This window comes from Muscardinus avellanarius (assembly GCF_963383645.1).
Source record: "Muscardinus avellanarius genome assembly, chromosome: 15".
Taxonomy (NCBI): Eukaryota; Metazoa; Chordata; class Mammalia; order Rodentia; family Gliridae; genus Muscardinus; species Muscardinus avellanarius.
This window is the reverse complement of record NC_137801.1, coordinates 51,636,781-51,660,881: the sequence shown is the minus strand read 5'-3', so window position 1 is coordinate 51,660,881 and position 24,101 is coordinate 51,636,781.

The following is a 24,101-nucleotide window of genomic DNA, read 5'->3' as shown; positions in this document are numbered from 1 at the left end:
AAAATACTCAAAGAGATTAACTACAAAGAAGAAATAGGTAACACACACCAGAACCAGAGAAACAAGAGTTTCCATCCAACAGACAACTAAGATTGGTTATCTGTGGAGATTCATTATTTATGTTAGTCTTCTACCTATCTCTAAATTGTATTGTTTGCTGTTATTGTTGCTAATTTTTAGGATTTCTAGTTGGAATATTAATATACCTTCAGATATAGCATTTGGAAATATTTTATCCCATTCTATTAGTAACTTTTAACTCTGTTTACATTGTCTTTGGATATACAATATTTTTTTTTATTTTTTAGGGAGTTTATTTACCCTTTTGTTTCCTGTGCCATTGAAATCATATCCAAGAAATCACTGCCAATTTCAATGTTGTGAGGTTTTATGACCCAGATTTTCTTCTAAAAGTTTATAATATTAAGATTTATACTTAGGTCTTTTATCTATTTTGAGTTAATATTTGTAAATATTAACTCAAATATTTGTAAATATTAACAATATTCAATGTTGTGAGGTTTTATGACCCAGATTTCCTTCTAAAAGTTTATAGTATTAAGATTTATACTTAGGTCTTTTATCTATTTTGAGTTAATATTTGTAAATATTAACTCAAAAGGGTCCAATTTTATTATTTTTCATGTAATTATTACTTTTCAACAATATTTAGTTAAAAGATTATTCTTTCCTCCACCACATGTTCGTGGAAACCTTGTCAAAAATAACTTGACAATATATGGAAGAATTTATCTCTAGGCTTTTATTTAACTCCACTAACCTCATTCATGGGTTTGCCACTCTCATAACCTAATCAGTAAAATACCCCCATTTTCTAATACCATCACCCTGGAAGTTAGAATTTCAATGCGTAATTTGGAGGAACACAAACATCTAATCATAGCTGTTATAATTAGATAAGAAAGTTCCCCTAAAGAGCTCATTTACTAATGTTTAGAAATGATGTAATTGAGTCTTTAGGGTTGGAATCTCAGCAGTGGATAAATCCATTTTAGTGGATTTATCTGGGGATGATGACTCAGGCCAGTTTGTTGTGTCTGGGGTTCAATTTAGGGATTATATATTGTTCCCTCCCCCATCCTCTCTCTTATACTCTTGCTTCTGGACCCCATGATTTAATGAGCACAGCCCTTGTGCTCTCCCTCTCTTCATCTCCCACTACCATGCCCTGATATCCATGGTCCCCTGCCTTACCGGGACTGAACTCAAAACCATAAAAAAAAAAATCTTTTTTTCTCTAAGTTACGTGGTTGACTCTTTAAATTTGTGACAATACTAACCAGAACAGAAAATAACACCAGGGAAGTGAGATTGCTACAAATTAAGTCTGACCATGTGCATTGTGACTCTTTAGAATGGCATGTAAAATAAAATTAGCAGGGCCATAATATGGTTAGAAAGGCAGATGATAGAGACTGTGCTCCAGAGATTTTAAAGTGCAAAGAGGATTCCATAGAGAAATGGAATAGAGGCCATGTGTGGTATACTGTGGCAAAGAATCTATCCACATTTTTCTGCATTCTGAAACTTTGTGTGAAGCTGAATTTAAAGAAAACAGGCTAAATAAACTGGTAGAAAAAAAATCTCAAAACAGCAAAACATCCTAACTACATTATGGATATTGATATACTCTATCAGTGAACTGTACACCAAATTTAGGGAGCAGAAAGAGAAAGACTTTATAGATCTGCGGTTTGGCCAGTACGGCATGTGTGAAGCCGGATCTCAGAGAGATGCTATCGTGGAAGGAAGTAAGAGGGCTAAAAGGAAAGAGAAAGTGGTGGCACTAATGAAGTAGGGCTAGCAATGACTATGATGGTGGAGGAAGATGGAGTTAGGGTCAGGATTAAAGCAAATAAAGTTGGAGCCAGGTGTGGCCCAGATGTGTTTGAAGCCAGTGGCTGCCTAGAAGAATGATACCCAGGGGCTATGACTAAAAAGGCCTCCGTGGCAATGATTAAGGAGGGCATGACTGTTGGTCCGATCTTGGAGCCTACATTAATCTGGCTTTACTTAAAAATGGGGGCCATGGAGGCTTCCTGAGATTTTAGAAGAAGACTTAGGAAGGCAGCATGTGACAGGGTTGGAATTCCTACAAGCAAGTCCAAATGAAGCACTTTGTAACGCTATGAGGGTGAAGCCAAGGTTGCAAGAAAAAGACCAAGATTTAGAAAAATGAGGAATTTGAAACAACTGTGGGTAAATGCTGCTAGATTGGAGCCACGGAGCCAGGCTGGAGGAGACAGTAAACTGCTCATAGCAATCAGCCAGGCCATGAGCAGGGCTGCCAAGGCTGCTTTGAGATTTCTTCTCATCACCATGTGCCCTGGATGGCCAGAAGTGAAGCTGCAAGTTCAAATGCTTGCCCTGCCAGCCTTCCTTAGAGTTTTTATCTTGTCCATTCTGTTTATGGCCCTATTCTTCTCTCATGGAGTGCAAATGTTTACTCTTTGTCTTTGTATATTGGATGCATATAACTTGCTTTTTATTTTGATCTTTGTCTTTTACACAGTCTTACAAGAGTTCACATTGTCTTAGAGAAGATTTTGGACTTTGGAACTTTTAAGTAATGCTATAACTGTTAAGACTTTGAGAATTGTAGAAGAGAACTAACTGCATTTTGAATTCTGAGCTGACATAAGCTGTTTAGGGGCATAAAGGCAAAAATATTAGTTAGATATAAAATATCTCCTAAAGATCAATTTATTAATGTTTGGAGCTGATGTAACTTGAGTAATCAGAGTTTTCATCTCAGCAGTGGATAAATGCATAGTAGTAGATGTATCTGTGTGGTCACTCAGGCCAGTAAGGTGTGGTTGCAAGTGGATCCCTGAAGATGCAGTCTTGGTGATTATATGGCTCTTCTTCTTCTTCTTCTTCTTCTTCTTCTTCTTCTTCTTCTTCTTCTTCTTCTTCTTCTTCTTCTTCTTCTTCTTCTCTCTCTCTCTCTCTCTCTCTCTCTCTCTCTCTCTCTCTCTCCAAATCTTCATGATGTGAAAAAAATAGTCCATGTACTCTTTCCTCTGTCCACCTCCCTTTACCAAGCCTTTACCAAGCCCTGGGACCCCACTATCCCCAGCATTACATGGGCTGTAACCAAAACCAGTAAAAATTATTATTTCCACTAAGTTATGTGGTCAGATCTTTAGTTTATGGTTTATGACTATGAATGCTGTCTGTAACAGAAGTTTAGGGTCCTAATTCTAGCTGTGTATATTTAAACTTCATAGCTTTCCTTAGTAATTATTTAGATCCAAGAATCAGATTTTTTAGTTAAGTCTATTTATTTAGAAGTTTTGTGCCTCTACTTCTGGGGTATGAAAAAGATAAGTAGAAACATGGCCTACTCCAATAAAATTTAAATGTTCAAGAACATTAATTGAGATATTCTAGAACTTTAAATTTGTAGATTTTATTTCTTACACATTCTTTAGGCCTCTTTCAAGATTACATTTTATCAGTGAACAGAAATATTTACTATGTTAACTTCATCATCACCAAGAGCCTCTGTTCTCACATAAGACTACGAAATTATTACTCCTGCAAAAGAAAAATGTAAAATTGGCTTCAATTTACACTGGGGAATATATGACAGAATGCACTTAATTCTCTAAATCAGCTTGGGAAAGTTACAAAGTCAATGAAGAATTAGAGCATTACTTGATCCTTTGTTTTGGAATTGAATTTTAGAATTAGTTAGGAGGTGGCCATATTTTTGGACTTAGAACCTACTATTTATAGGTGCATTCATAGCTTCTCTGGCATTACCACCTGTCATAGTCAACATTTGCACTGCTGTAATACAAAATGTCTGATATTGTCACTTAGAGGAAGGAAGACCTATTTGCTCAGTTTTCTAAAGATTTCTGATTTATTGCATGTAAAAACATGGTCTAAAGATCATGGAATTGCAGTAGGAAGACAAGGGAGAGAGTGTGTGTGCAAAGCTTTCCTCTCATATTCTAACATTATGAAAACCAGAAGCAAGAGAGTGCAAGCAAGGGTATTCAAAGATGTAATCACAATTCTTAAGGCCACAGCCCTAGATACCCACCTTCTTCAGGCACATTCCACTGGCCTAGGATACTACCATGAGATTATAATCCTCATGATTTACGTATATCAACCCTGAGCTCTTCAGAGGATATTCTAGATCTAAACCTAACAACTAATCTGCATTAGTAAATAAACCAAAAAACTAAAGCTTTCACTTTGTCTTAGCTAGCAGGTAGGTGAGGCCACAGAGGCTTTGAATTGCCAAAGGTGTAATATCATGTTTGTATAAAAACTGAAACTAAGCAGAACGTGGTGGGACACCCTTGTAATCCTAGTATTTGGGAAGCTGAGATAGGAAGATCGCAAGTTTGAGGACAGCCTCAGTAATTTAGTGTAGCTCTCAACAACCTAGTGAAGCCATGGTTCCAAATAAATAAAATCAGTCTAGGTGTATAGCTTGGAGGTAGAATGCTTCTAGTTTTAATTCCCAGTGCCACAAAAAAAAAACTGATTCTGACTCAGACTGATGCTGTTGAATACAGGAAAATTTATTTATTTTTATTTATTTATTTATTTTTTTTTTGGTGGTACTGGGGTTCCTGCAAGCCCTTCTACCTCCAGGCTACACTCCCAAACCTATTTTATATTTTTATTTGGAAACAGGGTCTCTTAAGCCAACGCGGCTGGCTTCGATCCTCCTGTCTCTGCCTCCCAAGTGCGGGGATTACAGGTGTGCGCCACCATGCCCGGCTGAATACAGGAAAATTTAAAGTAGAAAAAGCCCAAAGGACTAAGAGGCCAAAAATTAATACCAAATAAAAATTATAAATATTTAACTTGACAAAATGAGCCTAATGGAATATTTTAGAATTAGGAGCACTTAAGGGTAAGATAGCTTTTTCAGCAAGAATCATAATGGCCAATCATTCTAAAAACCAAAAACCTAAAAAGAACAAATATGTTAGAATTGTACTTTGAAGATTGAGAAAAAAATAAAAAAACCTCCAAAAATAAATGTAGTAAAATATTACTAGAAAACAGTTTATGGAAATCATTTCTGAAAGCTGTTTTAAACAAATAATCCAGATCCAGATATGCATATATGTATTTGTGTTTAGTTACAAATCTCCTTTTCAAATGAAAGAGGCTCCAGGTGGCTCAAACAGAATCCTACCTGCCCACATGACTCTTGAGTTCTTCATAGCACAGTCAGGTCAACAAACCCTGAGCCAGTTTATCTTTGCTCAGCATCAGTTTATTTTAGGGCAGAGAGTGGCTTCTTGAGAAAGATTCATCTTGACATGCCAGGAAGACCTTTCTGTTGAAATATCAAAAAGTCCTTTGGCAATGTACAAGATAGTCAATAATCATTGACTCATAGCCTTTCATCTCAATTGAATTGAATAATTAGTGCTCAACATAAGGCTTTGCACACAGTAGGCTTTTGATAAACATTTGATGAACAAATACTTTTCTTTGATATAGAAGAAAGCTCAAATTCTCTAAATCATCTAGCAAAAAACAAGGACAAACAGAGGCACAAAGTTAATTCTGATTTCTCATCCTCTCTAGACAACATATTGATTTCACCCCATGGAATGGCTGCCAAAGATTCACTTTTCTTGACTGTGTTTGTGCTTGTAACCTTGCCAAGAGCTGGGAAGGCTGTTGCAGAAAAACAGGAGACACAGACACGAGGCCAACCTGACTCAGTCAATATCTACTACTCAGCACTTCAGAAATGTTTCCTGTATTAACCTTTTTGGAAAGTAATATAGGAAGGAAGGCTATTTTTAAAGTTGCAACTTAAAATTATGAGACCAATACTCAGGTATGCTCTGGCTTAGACTATTTTATAACCAGAATTTTCACAACTGATTTTCTTTCCACTTTTTCTTGCTCTGGCCTTGTATGACTGTGAGAAGGTTAATACAAAGCATTATGGATTTTAGATGTTGCCAAGTCAGTCTACTACTGACTGTATGACTTTTGAGAAAAGACAGCAATTTTCTGGGTCATTGTCATGTTAAGAATCTGAAAAAATGGATGTTGAATTTTATCAAATGCTTTTTCACTGTCTTTTGAAATGATCATGTGATTTTTGTCTTTGGTTCAGTTTATATGATGAATTATATGGATTGATTTTTGTATGTTGAACCAACCTTTCACCCTGGAATGAACCCTAGCTGGTCATGGTGTATGATTTTCTTCATGTGGTTTTGAATGCGTGTTGCTACTATTTTGTTTAGCAGTTTTGCATCCAAGGTTATCAAAGATATAGGCCTGTAATTTTCCTTCCTTGAACTGTCTTTATTTTATTTTTTCATTAATATGATGTTGGCTTCATAGAATGTATTTGGGGTTCTTTTTTTTCTATTTCATGAAATAGATTGAGGAGTATCTGGATTAGCTCTTCTATAAAGGTTTTATAAAATTTACTTGGGAAACCATCTAGTTCTGGGATTTTCTTGATGGTAAACTGTTTATTGCTATTGCAATATCTTTGATTGGTATTGATTGGTTTAAATTTTCTCTATCTTCTTGACTCAGTTTAGCAAAGTTGTATTTATCTAGAAAGTTGTTGATTTTCTCCAGATTTTCCATTTTGATGAAGTATAGTTTTACAAAGTAGTTTCTGATAATCCTCTGGATTTCTACACTGTCAGTAGTGATATCTCCTTTTTCATCTCTTATATTTATAATTTGAGTCAATTCTCTCTTTTCTTTTAGGTAAGTTGGCTAGTGATTTATCTATCTTGTTAACTTTTTCAAGAAACCTGCTTTTGATTTTGTTGATTTTCTGTATTATTTTTTTAATTCTCTACTTGATTGATTTCTGCTCTGATTTTAATAATTTCTTGTCTTCTACTAGCTTTGAGGTTAGATTATTGCTGTTTTTCAAGGGCTTTGAGGTATGTCATTAGGTTCTTTATTTGATGATTTTCTGTTTTTCTTATGTGAGCACTCAGTCTTCTATGACCCATTCTTCATTTAGAAGTGTGGTGTTCAGTCTCCACATGTTTATGTGGTTTCTATGATAGTTGATTTCTTCTTATAGTTGATTTCTAATTTCATTCCATTATGGTCTGAAAAGACACAGAGTAGTGTATCACATTTTTTTTTTAATTTGCTAGTGCTCACTTTGTGGCCTAAGATGTGATCTATTTTGGAGAAGGTTCTGTGAGCAGCTGAGAAAAATGTGAACTCTGCTGTAGCTGAATGAAATATTCTGTATTTGTCTAACAGGTGCATTTGATTAATGGTGCTCTTTAGGTCTGAGGCATCTTTACTAACCTTTTGTCTAGCAGATCAATCTAATGGTGTGTGAGGGGTATTGAAGTCTCCAGTATTATAGTATTAGGATTTATGTGTGACTTAATGTCACAAAGAGTTTGTTTTATGAAAGTAGCTACACTTATGTTTAAGGTATAAATGTTGATTTTCATTATTTCCTTTTGCTAGATTGTTCCTTTTACCAGTAAAAATGACCTTTTTCTCTTCTAATAAGCTTGGGCTTGAAGTCCACCTTATCTGATATCATAGTTGCTACTCCAACTTGTCTTTGAGTTCCATTGGCATGGATTACCTTGCTCCAGCCCTCTACCTTAAGCTTGTTACAATCTTTACTTGTAAGTTGTATTTCTTGCAAGCAGCAGATAGATGGGTTAAGGTTTTTAATCCATTTTGCCACTTAATATTCTCTCTCTCTCTCTCTCTCTCTCTCTCTCTCTCTCTCTCTCTCTCTCTCTCTCTCTCTGTGGTACTGGGTTTCCTGGAAACCCTTCTACCTCCGGGCTACACTCCCAGACCTATTTTTATACTTTTTTTTATTTATAAACAGGGTCTCTTAAGCCAGTGAGGCTGGCTTTGGACCTGTTTTATCCTCCTGTCTCTGCCTCCCAAGGGCGGGGATTACAGATGTGCTCTACTATGCCCGGTGCCACTTATTTCTTTTTATTGGGGGAGCTGAGGCCATTTACATTCAGTATGATTATTGTGAGATTATTTTTAATTCCTAATATGTTGAGATTTTACTTCTGTTTGAAATACTCCTTGTTGTTCTTTGTTTAGTTCTCTGCTGGATAGAAATATTTGTTTCTCTGATTCTGGCAGGTATTACTTATTTATTCTTTGTAGTTAATCTCTTTGAGTATTTTCTCTAGCACTGGTTTTGAAAACATAAATTCATTCAGCTTCTGTTTCTCATGGAATATTTTTATTTCCTCATATAATTTGAGAGATAATTTTGCTGGGTAGAAAATTTCTGGCTGCAAGTTCTCTTCTTTCAGAGTTTGGAATATGTTACTCCAGGCCCTTCTGGCTTTCATGACTTGGTTTGGGAAGTCTGGAGTGATTCTAATTGGTTTCACTCTGAATGTCACTTGATCTTTTGTTTTTGGTGTTTGTGTTTGATGAAACCAAAGGGACCAACAACCTTTTCAAAAAGTAATAGCAGAATATTTTTCAAAAAAATTTTTAAACACGGTCCTGTTATATTGCTATGGCCCTCTCAAACCTCAGTCCTCTCAAAAACACACTTGCTTAGGCCGGTCTCAAACCTGCATGAGATCCTCTTGTTTCATCCCCCCAAGTACCATGATTGCAAGTATATATTACTACACCCAGCTCAATATTATTTTTTCTAATTTAAGAATGATTAGTTCCATTTCACACTCCATCTCGAAAAGCCTCAATATTTTTTTCTGTACCCTGGTGTTCCTGTGCAGACAGGTTTAATTACTCTTTTCTAACATTTCACACATTTTTATTAATAAACTTGACAAGTTTCATTATGCTTATTTTGTCATTTTATTCTTCAGCATACATCTGGCATAATTACTGGTGTTTAGTTGAGTGAATACATGATAGAATAAAGATGCTCTTTTTGGTAAAGAGGAAAATAAACTTTTGTTACCTCTCAAATATGTATCACTTACAAAGGTCTACTGGGTTTTAAGTAAGGATAACTGTTCTTCTCATGTAGTTTATATGGCCTTCATGTTGTCAATAAACTTACTTCTGAATTCAAGTTCATTCTTGGTCCATGCTTTTGCAGAGACACCTTGAATTACCAAAAACATCTAAATGACAAAAAGAATAATATCCGCATTCAGCATTATAAAATGGCTATGACAACTAATTATCATATTAATTCAGATAATAAAAACAAGCAGCTATTGTCTGTGCCAAACTAATTTAATAAGCTACTTAGTATTATAATCTATTTATAAATAGTAGACATAGCTTTTTATGATGTATATTATATAATTTCACTTCAAACATCAATTATTCTTTTGAGTATAAATTACTGTTAAGCTAATTGGGGAAAAAATCATCAACAAACTCTCAGACTCTTAATGTTGAGTCTTTTTCCTTACATAGAAACTCTATTCCTATAATAGAACTAGATGACACCATTTTCTAGTCTAAAACTGTAAGTTAACACAACTCTAGATAGCTCTCAATGGAGAAACTGAAAGGTAATCACATTTCTACGTCTCTTAAGTGCTGTAAGCTTGACAGATTTGAGTGGACTATATTGTTTTCTAAGAAATCATTATTTTTTTTGAGTGACAGAGCTCCTTATTCTACACTTGATTTTTTTTTATTGGTGCACTGTATTCATACATCTTAGTGGGATACAAACTTTTGTAGACATACATGCACACATCGCCCAGTCAGCCCCCACCCGATCCCCACCCCATTCCCTCCCCATCCCTCCTTCCCATGCTTGGCTTAGTGGTTGACATCTAGTATTATAGCAATTTATCCAAAATTAAAAAAGATAATTTCACATAACAGTTTCATTTGTCTGATACCAAGCTTTTGATGACTTAAAGATAACATTTCAATATTTCTTTTTGCTTTCTTTCCTAACAGAGAATATTTTTTTCTGTTTTTTTAGGTAAAACTATCATATATTTATATATTTATTTTTCAAAAAAAATCTATCCTAATATGGAATATGGACTCTAGATACCCAAAACGATCTTGAAAAAGAACAAAGCTAGAAGATATATATTTTCTGATTTCAAACCATATAAAGCTACAATAATTGAAACAGTGTAGTACTATTCTAAAGGCAGATATATAAACCATTGGAGTTAAATAAAAGCCTAGAGCTAAATTCTTCCCTATATTGTCAAGTTATTTTTGACAAGGTTTCCACAAACATTTTGTGGTAGAAAAAATAATCTTTTAACTAAATATTGTTGAAACATAATAATTACATGGAAAAGAATAAAGTTGGACCCTTACCTAATCCCATATACAAATATTAACTCAAAATAGATAAAAGACCTAAATATAAATCTTAAGACTATAAACTTTTAGAAGAAAATCTGGGTCATATAACCTCACAACATTGAAATTGGCAGTGATTTCTTGGATATGATTTCAATGGCACAGGAAACAGAAGACTATACAAACTCCCTAAAAAATAAAAAAAATATTGTATATCCAAAAACAATGTAAACAGAGTTAAAAGTTACTAATAGAATGGGATAAAATATTTCCAAATGCTATATCTGAAGGTATATTAATATTCCAACTAGAAATCCTAAAAATTAAGAATAAAGGCAAACAATACAATTTAGAGGTAGGTAAAAGACTAACATAAATAATGAATCTCCACAGATAACCAATCTTAGTTGTCTGTTGGATGGAAACTCTTGTTTCTCTGGTTCTGGTGAGTGTTACCTATTTCTTCTTTGTAGTTAATCTCTTTGAGTATTTTCTCTAGCGCTGGTTTTGAAGACATAAATTCCTTCAGTTTCTGTTTGTCACGGAAGCTTCTTATTTTTCCATCTAATTTGATAGAAAGTTTTGCTGGGTAGGAAATTTTTGACTGGAAGTTGTTTTCTTTCAGAGTTTGGAATATGTTACTCCAAGCCCTTCTGGCTCTCATGACTTGGATTGGGAAGTCTGGAGTGATTCTAATTGGTTTGCCTCTGAATGTCACTTGGCCCTTTGTTTTTGTTGCCTTTAAGATTCTCTGCTTGGCTTCCACATTGGTCATTTTGACAATTATGTGGTGTGGGGATCTTCTTCTCCGATCCTGTCTAAAGGGAGTTCTATAAGTTTCCCTGGATCTGTGTATCAACCTTTTGCTCTATGTTTGGAAAATTTTCTGCTATTATTTCCTTGAAAAGATTGTTGATCCCTTTGGTTTTACTTTCTTTTCCCTCCTCTATTCCAATTATTCTTAGGTTAGCTCTCTTAAAATGGGCCCATATTTCTTCAATGTCAGATTCCTGCTGTCAGATATTTTTTTCTAGATTAGAAACTATGCATTCATTTTTTGAATGATCATCTTCTAAGAGCGAGATCAGCATATATGTTAGCTATAAAGGTAGGTGAAGCCGGGCATGGTGGCGCATGCTTGTAATCCCTGTGCTTGGGAGGTGGAGACAGGAGGATAGCACAGGTTCAAAGCCAGCCTTGCTGGCTTAAGAGACCCTGTTTCCAAATAAAAAAATATAAAAATAGGTTTGGGAGTGTAGCCCAGAGGTAGAAAGGTTCCATCCCCAGTACCACCAAAAAAAAAAAAAAAAGGGGTAGGTGAGATTTTTTTAAGACAGAGAAAAGTAGCAGACTGCAATAAACAGAAATACAACCATCAGTTTTGACAATCACAATAAATTTGAGAACCACTGATACAGTATTTTATCACATTGAAAAATAAGGCATCCAGTCAGGCATAATCTAGAGCACATATCCAGTGTTATGCTTCAATAGAATTTACTATATATTTTAGATACTAGACATGTGTAGAACATTTATATGTTTATGAAGGAAAAATTAGGAAAGTTTTGAAGTCAGGGTAAATCCTTATAGAATTGCCTCTACTTTATGATAACAAAGTTGCAATAGGGTCTAGATAAATGTTTGCCACGAGTGTAGCTACATTGTTGATTCTGTTCTTGAACTTTTGATCCTTCTGTCACAGTCTCCCAAGAACTGAGAATACAGATGTATGCCACAATGCCTGACTCTCTAAACTTCATTTTGAAGGTTTTGACTGCATGCTCTCATATAATCAATTCAATGTTTTGGTGTTGTTTTGGGGAGTAAATATCCCAACATCATAGAAACACAGATATAGTTAATTTAGTAAAACAAATGTCAAATCAACTATTTGCTGTCAAAGAAAAGGAAATGAATAATTGATTCAATTATCCAAACAGTGATCTTCGTGAGTTTTAGACAAAGTCACAATGAAATCAGCACCCCTCTTTATCTGGTAGTTAACAGTTTACACAGTGCCACAAGCCGCTATACAGGCAAATTGCTTAATATGTTATGTGGTTCATGAAGTTTTTGGGACCCAGAGTGAAGAGTTGATGTGCCTGTACAAATGTGGATGAGTATGGCAATAAAGCCAAGTCCCTTAAATTATTTGCTTTTACTGATCTAAAGATGTTCCTACTATTTCTAAAAAACAATTCTAAATTATGCTTATACATTCGAGGCCTATGCTATGCAGTTTTTGTAAGAAAATAATGAAATTTGAGTACTAATAAAAAATCTGAGATTAGGAAAGCAGATCCTCAATAAAAATATGTTTTCTAATCATTTTCTTACCTACTAAATATGGCTAGAGAGAAGTAGACATTTATTAAAAGGTGAGAGAGTAGAAGAAGAGGATGAATACAGAATTTTAGTGTCATCAGTAAATAAGTTCTTTGTGTGTGTGTTTTACTATAATCCTATATAAGTAGGATCAATAGCAGGAACTTTTATAATATATCCCAAGTATAATAGTATTTCAATGGTAAAAATTGTATTCATGTGATGCCTATAATAGAATAATGAAATATTTTAATATATTCTATAAATTTTAAATGTAAAACCAAATAATGAAAAACTATCAGTTTAAGGCAAAACCTTTTATAGTACTGCAATTTGTTTGGTATCTTAATTAAATTATCTGAACTTAGTATTCTAAGTTCATTGTATAATTAGATAATTCCTCTGCCTAAGAAAAAATAGAACCCTTAAAAATCTCTTTCTCACTGAAGTTATTGTGAATAATAAAATGCTAATATATTTTATTTATGTCCTATCACACAGTGCTTATGCAGAGAGAAAAATAAAAAAACTTAAAAATCATACAAAAGTTGCTTTGTATTAATTTTCTCATTAAAAATGTGAAATAAATATTCAATTCTGGAGACACAAGTAAAACAAAATTTGTAGTATTTTCTTGGTATCTGAGAAATAGTTTATAACATTAAACAAATTGCATTACTTTATTTATTTATTTATTTATTTATTTATGGTACTGGGGATTGAACTCAAGGGCATTCTACCTCCAAGATACACTCCAGACCGATTTTATTTCTTATTTGTAAACAGGTCCTCATTAGGTTGCTGAGAGCCTTACTAAGTTGCTGAGGCTAGCTTTAAACCTGTGATTCTTCTATCTCAGCCTTCTAGGTACTGGGATTAGAAGTATGCAACTCTACACCTGGCTATCAAATTATTAATTTTAACTTACATTCTTGATAAAAATGTACAAAATGTGAATGTTTTAAATTCAATGTTATTTCATATTTTTAAACTTAGTTCATTTCTATCAGCATGACAGTATAATATGACAATCTGGCAATATGACATCATAGAAATTTATAAAAATAACATAGTTTTGATACAATAAAAGCAAAATGTTATAGATACAATTTGTGCAGATGACTTGAGAACCAAGAGTTCCTCAGTCTGGAAATTTGGTGACAGTCCCTCTGAGGAATATGATTTTTATATTTTCAAAAGAAATAGCATTTAAAATACTTACATACAACACATATTCTGTTACAAAAATAAATCAGAAAACTTATAAACATATGAAAAATAATAATTACCTACAACCTTATGCTGGACAAAATTGCTATAGTGCTTTTGATACTTTTTTTTATTAGTGTGTTGTAGTCATACATCTTAATGGGGTACAAGATGGTGGAGACATAATATGCACACATCACCCATTTAGCCCTTATCCAATTCCCACTCCATTTCCTCCCCCTCCCACCTTTTCATGTTTGGCTTAGTGATTGACATTGATATGTATGTTAAAGCACATCATGTGCATTAGAGAATTTACCTCTTCCCTCATCCATTCCCCTCGGTTAGGTCATCTTATTTGTTCATCTATAGAATCTCCTTCTTCATCTAGAGTTCCTCCTATGACCCACTTTCTTCCTAGTTTCCACATATTAGAAAGAGCATCCAATTTCTTGTTTTTTAGGATTGACTAATCTCACTTAGCATAATGTCCTCCAGTTCCATCTATTTTCGTGTAAATGATGTGATTGTGTTTTTCTTTATGGCTGAGTTATAGTGCTTCTTATGTATCTACTTTTAGACCTTTATGATCTTTATATAATATATTGATATTTTTACATGTTTCATTCCCAATATAATATAGTATGAACATATATATTCATGATAATACATATCTGGGGTTTTATTGATATATACACATACACTAATACATTCATGTAGAAATTAGTCAAATTCTTATATACCCAAGATGTTTGGCTCTCATAAGTAATTCCAAAATAAGCTTACAAATAAATCTTTATAACCTTATCTATTTATTACTTCAATGTATATGCTGCAAAGTGGAATTATTGATTTTACAGTAGGTGCACATAAGTACTTTGATATAAATTTTTCAATAACTCTACATATTGGATACCTCCACTTTAGGCTCGTAATAGATTGGATACCCTCCACAGAAGGTATACGTATTTTGCACTATAGATTGTAAAATTGATTTGTCCCTCCAGGTGTGGTGGTGCATGCTTGTAATTCCCCACGCTTGGGAGGCAGAGACAGGAGGATCACTCAGGTTCCAAGCCAGCCGTGCTGGCTTAAGAGATCCTGTTTCCAAATAAAGAGTATAAAATAGGTCTGGGAGTGAAGCCTGGAGGCAGAAGGGTTTCCAGGAACCCCAATACCACCAAAAAAAGTGATTTGTTCCCTAATTCACTGTTATCATCCTTTTTTACCTTTTATCAATTTATTAATGTCAGTGTCAACCTATGATAAGTTTTGTTTTCATTTTCATGGTTACAAACAAATCTAGATAAGCTTTTCCTATACTTATGGACCTGTGCATTTATTTGTGAATTGTTCACTAGTATATTTACCATTTTTTATTATTTTCAGTCTGTTTTAATTACTTTTGAATGTACCTTATATAGAAAAATATTAAAACTTTATCCCACATTAACAAACCATTTATTGATAAACCTCTGCTATAGGCTCTTAGTAGATATAATAAGCAAAATAGTCATGATAGCTGAATTGAGTGACTCATTTAGGAATCAAGTCAGGGAAGACAGAAGAAAACAAATGATGATCTTCACACCTGAAAAGCTCTTTTAACCAAAACAAGAAATAATTTGTTTCATTGCTTTTTAAAGCAAGAATTATGGCTCTGAGATTTATAATATTATGCTTTCCTAATATTTTTCTTCTGTTTTCTATTATTGTGTATTACATATATAAATTTAATGAATACAAATTTAAAATTTAAATAATGCTAAGCAGGTTTTTAACAAAAAGCAGTATTATACCCCATACTGTTCCTCCCCACTGTACTCCTACTAATTGAAGCACCCACAAATACCACTTTTAGTCTTTGGAACAGATATTTGCCTTATTTTTCTAAGTAATGTACTTAACATGTGTATTTTGATCATAAAAACTGAGGCATTAAATTGATTTTTGTTAAAAAAGCTGAGATTTAACTCTTATAGTAACTCTCTCTTGTAAACACCACAAATATCTACACTACTACATCCTCTCAAAATTATAATTTTTATTTAAACTATTGTTCTAATTTTTTTAAATATAACCATTGTCCAGGTTTTCTCAGCCTTGATACTATTAACATTTTGCATTAGAAAATTCTTTATTGTAAGATACTGTCAGATGTTTAGCTGCACCTCTAGCATCTACCTAATAGGTACAACATCCTAGTTGTGATCAAATGCCGCGCCTTTTTTTAGTCTAAAACGAGCAGACTGGGAAGAAGAAATGGCAATCAAAACAATCTCCAGGCATTGCCGAAACTTTCTTGAAAAACAAAAGTTCTTCCAGTTGAAAATGACTACTATAATCTTTTAGATGATGGCTTTTGTTATTAAATATTATCCATCATAAATTACTTATCATGAATATTATATTCATGAATATAATATTAAATATTATCCATCATAAATTACTTGTCATTTCCAAACAAAATGTGTGTGTGTGTGTGTGTGTGTGTGTGTGTGTGTGTGTGTGTTGTGTGTGTGTGGTATTGGAGATGGAACCCAAGAGCATTCTACCTCTGAGCTGAACCCCCAACCCTGTTTTTTATCCTTCCTTCCTTCCTTCCTTCCTTCCTTCCTTCCTTCCTTCCTTCCTTCCTTCCTTCCTTCCTTTCTTTTTTTGCTGGTACTGGAAGTGGAACCCAGTGGCTTTTCTACCTCTGGAATATACTCCCAGATGTGTCTTATACTTCATTTGGAAACAGGGTCTCACTAAATTGCTGAGAGCCTCACTAAGTAGCTGAGACTGGCTTTGCAATACTCCTGTCTCCGCCTCCAAAGCGCTGGGATTACAAGCATGCGCCATTAATGCCCAGATTTTTATTTATTTATTTATATTTATTTATTTATTTATTTATTTATTTATTTATTTATTTATTTATTTATTTATTTTGAGGGTCTGGGGATGGAAACCAGGGGCATTTGACCTCCAAGCTATACCCCCTGCTCATTTTTTTATTCTTTATTTTGTAACAGGGTCTCACTGAGTTGCAGAGGGCCTCACTAAGTAGCTGAGGCTATCCAAGAACCACGATCCTCCTGTCTCAGCCTCCCAAATGCTGGGATTACAATCATGCACCATTATTCCCAGATTTTCATTCTTTATTTTGAAACAAGGTTTCACTGAGTTGCAAAGAGCCCCACTAAGTAGCTGAGGCTGTCCAAGAACCATGATCCTCCTGTCTCAGCCTCCCAAATTCTGGGATTACAAGTGTGTGCCACCATGCCCAGCTCTGATTTTGTTTTTATTGAACTTAATAATTGCATTGTGTAATTTCATATTTATTTCAATATGCAAATTAAGTGACAATTTATCATATTATTTTTTGCAGGGGGCAACCCTGTCCTCCAACATGAAATGATTACTCTCTAGGTTTGACACATAGCTGTCATCTAGCAAATTCTTTTCCTTTTTGCAATAATAGTGTCCTTTGCCTCATTAGTCTGTGATCATGTGATCATAAATTATATTCTGATAGAAGAGACACTAAAACAGTGCTAGCTTAAAGAAGAAATAGGCTGACTTTTCACTGATATAAGAAAAATCTGCAGCCATGATAATTTCCAAATGGTCACCAGAGATCCCAGCTCATTTGAGACACTGTGCTCAAGTTTGGCCTCTTCTGAAGGTCACAAAATAGATGCTGTATCTGCACTACTACAGTGGCACTCAAAGCCTCAAACAGGAGAATAGGAGAAATGAAGACAGAGGGTTCTTAGCTGTGTGTCTCTCTCTGAAGGAACTATTTTGTAAGTCATACCTTGTCATAAAAAAGATGAGATTTTAATGCAGCTTTTTGGCTAGGCATTGCTGTCTGAACTAAATTCAGATTGCATTCCTAAGAAAAAATCAGAGTAGAAAGCAAATAGTTCCACACCATGGTTCTAGAAAGAGTGATACTACAATTTTTTTTAATTTCTACTTTCTGAAAATGTCTTTAGGTCATTCTATACTTGGTTTTACATAAAATTCTATGTTGAAAGTAATGTTTTAGATTGAAATGATAAGAACATTACTTCATTGTCTTCTGGCTTTTAGAGTTCCTGAGACATTTTCTGTAACTATGATTTTTCATTTTTTGTGATCTATGCTGCCCCATTCCCATCCCTCGAGTGTTTCCTTTACCATGACTATATTTAAATATCAATGCAAACATTGGTTTGAATCTTCTTTCATTGCTTTAGGCAATGGAAGATTTCTTCAGTCTGGAAAGACAATTTTCTTTGAAAAAAAATTTACAACATACATTTATTTATTTATTTATTTATTTATTTATTTTGCAAGTCTAAAATATTTTTATTTTTCCTTCACACTTTTTTATTGGTGCATTGTAATTATACATCTTAATGGAATACAAGATGGTAGAGGCATAGATGTCTCTACCCATTTAGTCCTCCAATTTCCACCTCATTCCCTCCTCCTCCCTCTTTCTCATGTTTGGCTTTGTGATTGAATTTTATTTGTTTGTGAATATACAAGCTATAGAACCAGCCAAAATGTTCATCAATAAATGAATGGATTACAAAAATATGGGATATTTACACAATGAAATTTTACTCTGCCATAAGAAAGAACAAAATTGAATCATTTGGAAGAAAATGGATGGAACTGGAGAATATTATGCTAAGTGAGATTACTCAGTCACAAAAATCAATATTTATTTGATGACGTATTGTCCTCTACTTTTTTCTGTGCTTTGTTTCTCAATGTTTAGTTAGAACTCAAGTTCTAACTGGTCAAATATTGATACATCTGGATTGATCTTATAATTTTCTACTTTTCTATTTTTCAGTTGTTTCTCTTTTGGCTTTGTGTTCCTGATAATTTTCTCATCTTTAACTTCAAACACTTTTCTTAAATTCCTGTTGTCTTATATTATTTAACTTATAGTAATAAGTTACTATTTTCATATTGTGATTGTGTTAATTTCTGTTATATCTCTTAGGATATTAGTGATAAACTTTAAGTATTTTTTAATTCTCTCCAAGGTTCTTAGTTTGTTTATTCATTTTTTTTTATTAAGAAGTGCTCCTCAAATATTTTATGATGCTTTGGAAGTCTATTCTTTTGAAGAGCAAAAAAACTTATAAGGTATTTTAAAGCTCTATTTTCTATAATTTGTTACCTTTCTCTAGGACAATTTAGTAGAAACTTGGCCATTTCATTGGGACAAGCCCAATGTCATTGTCTACAATTATATTTTATGGTTATAGATTAAATCATCTCTGTATGACTATTCACTACCCAATAAAGGGGTATAAAATTGACTGTTAGAATCCTAGGAGCAGATTGTAAATAGTAATAGAAGCCTCCTATTAGGTAAATTTTTTATTTTTAAAATTGGACAATATCTGCTTTCATCTGCATAACCTTATATTCTGAAGTTTTTGCATTCAGATTTTCAAAAATATTATTAGAGAACATATAGGAGGGTTTGAATTCTCTATACAAATACTTTCAACAAATTCTTCCTTTTGGGGGCTCATTTACACTTCTGCCTACCTTATTTTCTTTTTATTATTATTATTTTCAATTTTTATTGGCACATTATAGTCATACATATTAATGAGGTACAAGATGGTAGAGACATACATGCACACATCACTCATGTTGCCCTTCTCCAATTTCTTCCCTATTCCCTCCCCCTTTCCTCTTTCTCATGTTTGGCTTAGTAATTGACTTTGATATGTTTGTGAATATACATTAGGCAATTTCCCTCTTCTCCTTTAGTAAGGTCCTCTTATTTGCCCATCTGTAGTTTCTCCTTCTTTGTATAGACCTCATTCTATGACCCATATTCTCTCTAGTTTCCACATATTAGGGAGAGCATCTGATTAATTCACTTATCACAATGTTCTCTAGTTTCTTCTATTTCTCTGTAAATAACATAATACTGTTCTTTTTTATGGCTGAGTAAAATTCCATTGTATACATATCCCATTGTTTTGTAGTCCATTCATCTGTTGATGGACATCTTGGCTGGTTCAATACTTTGGCAATTGTGAATTGTGCAACTGTGAATATAGATCTGAATGCATTTATTTGGTCATTTGGTTTTCATTATTTTGGGTAGACACTCAAAAGTGGTATTGCTGGATTGTATAGTAAATTCATTCCCATTCTTCTGAGGATCCTCCACTCTGTTTTTCAAAGTGGTAGCACTAATTTTAAAAAAAATTGAAATCAAACCAACAATGTGTTAGAATTCCTACTTCTTTACATCCTCACAGCATTTGTTGTTATTTGTGTTTTGAATGATTGCCATTTTTCTTGGAATTAGGTGAAATCTCAGGGTAGTGTTTATTTGCATTTCTCTGCTAATAATGTTGAGCATTTTTTTCATACATACTGGCCATTTGAATTCTTTCTTTTGTAAAGTGTTTATTTAGTTCACTTGCCCATTTTTTGATTGGGTTGTTTTCTTAGTGCTAACTTTCTTGAGTTCTCTGTATATTCTATATATTAGTCCTCTATCAGAGGAATAGTTGGCAATATTTTTTCTTTTATTCTGTAATTTCTTTGTTGAGATTCTTGACAGTTTTCTTTGCTGTACAGAAGCTCTTCAGCTTAATGCAATCCCATGTATTAATCTGCCTTTTAGTTTCTTGTGCCTTTGAGGCCTTGTTGAGAAAGTTTTTACCTGTGCCTATGTGTTGAAGTGTTGAATTTATGCCCTCTTCAAGGAACTGAAAGGTCTCTCAGTTAATTTCTAAATATTTTATCTATCTTGAATTGACTCTTGTGCAGGGTGAGAAAGTGGAGTTTATTTCCATTTTTCTGCATATGATTAACCAGTTTTTCCAACACCATTTGTTGAAGAAGCTGTTGTTTTTCCAATATATGTTTTTGGCCCCTTTGTCAACAAGCAATTGGCATTTTTACATAAGTCAACAAAAAGAACTAGTTACTCTGAATTGACTTCAAGGGCTAATATATCTGATAGAGCTTTGACAGTTGGCTTCATAATTTGTTGACAATCAAATGTAGGGGGGTTGTATACTTTATTCCACTGTATCAATTCCCTGTTACTTTTTTTTAGGGTGAATAAGTCAAACATGAAAAGATAGAAAGTTTCTCATTTGATATTATGATAATATGTGATCTAAAGCTAATGTACTTTTGTAAAATCTTTCATACTTTTCTTCTAAATTCATTTTCACATTGGCCATCATGAATAATAAAGAATATTTGTGTTATCTCATTCTAATTTTGAATTTAAATTCAATGAGAACCATTAGAATTTTATTAATAGCTCTTTTGAGAGGAGAGGTTCCAGCTGAATGGTGTAGCATGATTTAGAAGAGTCAGGAGGAGTGAGAAGGAAGAGATGTATAGAAATGAGTATATTCTAATTTCTTATATATAATAACTTTAGAAAATGTCCTACTTGTGTTATTTTTACTAGTGACATGGCCTGACTTGTGAGTCACTATAGAACATGTCTTCAGTCATACTTGTATTATGACAGTCGTTTAAGTTGTCCTGCTATAGTGAATTTTAAACTTTACCTCAATTTTACTCAATATCTCCACATTATGCACAACATGCTTCACAGATGGCACAACATTTAAAATGCCAATGTGGGAGTAAGTAGTTGTTTTTTTTTGTTATTTCTATAATGCATCAATATAAAACTGTGATAAATTATGTCTTAGTCCCTGAGTAAAGGCAATTCACCTTAAGAGCTACTATATCTTGTGATTTAAAGAAATGTTAACCCAGAATATTAAGAGTTACGTTGCAGTACATATCCCAAGAGTAGACTTCTTTGCACCCTAATTAAGTAGACTACATTTCCTGGGTTAAGCAGAAAAGCAAAATAATAACAGCAAAAATATTTGGCTTGAAGCTTTTAAATCTTAAGGAAAGAAACAAAAGTAGAAATGCAGGGAGTTACACCTTTTTAAATTTTTATTTACTTATTAAATAGGAAGAAATTAAAACAATTTTCCCTGGGGGTAAATGGAAATCTGTTTCCTGAGTCTTCATACAGAGAACATCTAAGCGGGGGAAAAAGTCATCAAACATAAAGAAACATCGTCAAATAATGATTCCTGTATCAACCCTCAACAGAGGCAAAGAACATTTTCTTAAGTTGTATCTTGGTAAAAGCAATTCCTTGAAGAGCTGAAAAATTTTGGCAAATGTGCTTTCCTGCCTGATTGTTTAATATAAGAATGTATCTTGGGAAATCAAACAAATAGATGTCAGTACATTCACTAAGCACTTTCTAGCATCATGAATAGAAGAAGTTTAAAAGTTTACAGAATTTTTACTGGAAATTTAGTTCTTCCTTATACTTTCTGGAGTACAGGAGGGTTATTGAATAATGAGTTAATCATGACTACATGCTAAATTACCTATAATTGACACTCTTTACGATGTTTATACCTTGTGATACAGTCACAAATCTATTTCCTTAGTATAAACAAATATATCCACTATTGATTTGTTGCTCCTATATAAAGTCTATTATTTTTGATATACACAGGAAGCTGAAGAATCAGAAAATAGATGGATTGCAAGTGTTTTTATATTCTCTATACATAATTTTCTAGTTAAAACAATTTAAAGATTTACAAACCAGATTTTTCTTTTGTACTAGGGATTGAAACCAGGGGCTTCCTACATCTAAGTATAACCCAAGCTCTGTTTTTTTTTTCTCTCTCTCGCTAAGGGTCTTGCTAAGTTCTTGAGGCTGGTCTCCAACCTGGAATCTTCCTTCCTCAGCTTCCCAAATACTGAGATTATAGGTATGTGTCAGAATTTTTATATAATCATTTTTTCTTTCAAATTTTGTGCTGCCGGGTGTGGTGGCGCATGCTTGTAATCCCAGCATTCAGGAGGCTGAGACCTGGAGGATCGCAGTTTGCGGACAGCCTCAGCTACTTAGTGAGGCCCTCTGCAACTCACTGAGACCCAGTTTCAAAAGAAAAAAGAAAAAATAGGGTGGGGGTGTAGCTCGGAGGTCAAATGCCCCTGGGTTCCATCCCCAGACCCGCAAAAAAAAAAAAAATTGTGATAAAATACTTAGTATTATCTGTTTTTCTATACTGCGGATTCCAATTGATTCTCCTGGATATCCTTGAATCCAGTACTTGCAAAGTATAATGGAAGACTATTTGTCTGAGTGAAGTAAACTAAGCTCACTCAAATGGATTTGTGCTTTGTATTTCACACCCATTCCTCCACACATACCATTTTCAAAATGATCGGTGGACATCGTCCTGAAGAAAAACAAGAATTTTGATTCAATTAACTTTTAGAGGATACACTCAAAGCATTTGCAAACAATAGCAATGACCAAATGAACTGTGTATCAAATGCACAAAAAATAGTGAAATGACTTATTTTAAGTAAAAAGTATTTCTATAAGGCTTTCTACTACTGTAATTTAAAGTTAAAGCCCATATTTAAACCAAAACATTAACTTTAGAACCTTACCTTCTTGTCACTATATTTTTATTTCTTTTGTTCTGCTTGATTTTTGAGGCTTACAGTGAACTTGAATATTTTCTGCCTCATTTAGGATTCTAAATGACAAGTCCTTGATTGAAAAATGCCAATGGAAGTCAGTTTGTGTTATATCCAAGTATTTGCAGAGCGTAAGAAATTTTAGGTTTCTTTTTAAAAAAAATTCCAAGTATGTTTTATAAGACAATCTTAAAGACAGACAATAATATTGCAAAGTCAAGATCATTTTTGTAAAGCTAAAAATGTTCTATTGAACTCTAGTTAACATTATGATTCTGAGAAAATTCCAAGTCATAAAATTGCTCTATGTCCTCAGAAATATCTTTACCTGGTTAGAATATATTTTCTTAATTTTATATTTTCTTATAGGGATAGATAATTGGTAAATATTAGTAGTATCTCATCACTGCATGGTTGTGGTTTGGTTATAATTGAAAGTAATAAATATAGAAAAGTTGTAGAATATTGTATTGTGTCTATTTATGTTTGGTATTTGAGGAGTTAGTGAATTAATAAAATTGTATATTTGGTTTTGTGGAAGAAGAATCCAGATTTACCCTGGTGAATATATATACAGATATACATGGGAGTACTTTCAAATAAAATGTGATAGTATATGCCAATTATTTATAAACTGAAACAAGCAAAGAAAATTATCCATCTTTGCAGACATTAGTTATGTCCGTGTCAGGACTAGACAAGCAGGTTTTCTATTAGTTTATTTAGTTTATCATGTGACCAAATAGCAGAGGCAACATTGCCTAATGGCTGGAATGCAATATTTGGAGTTA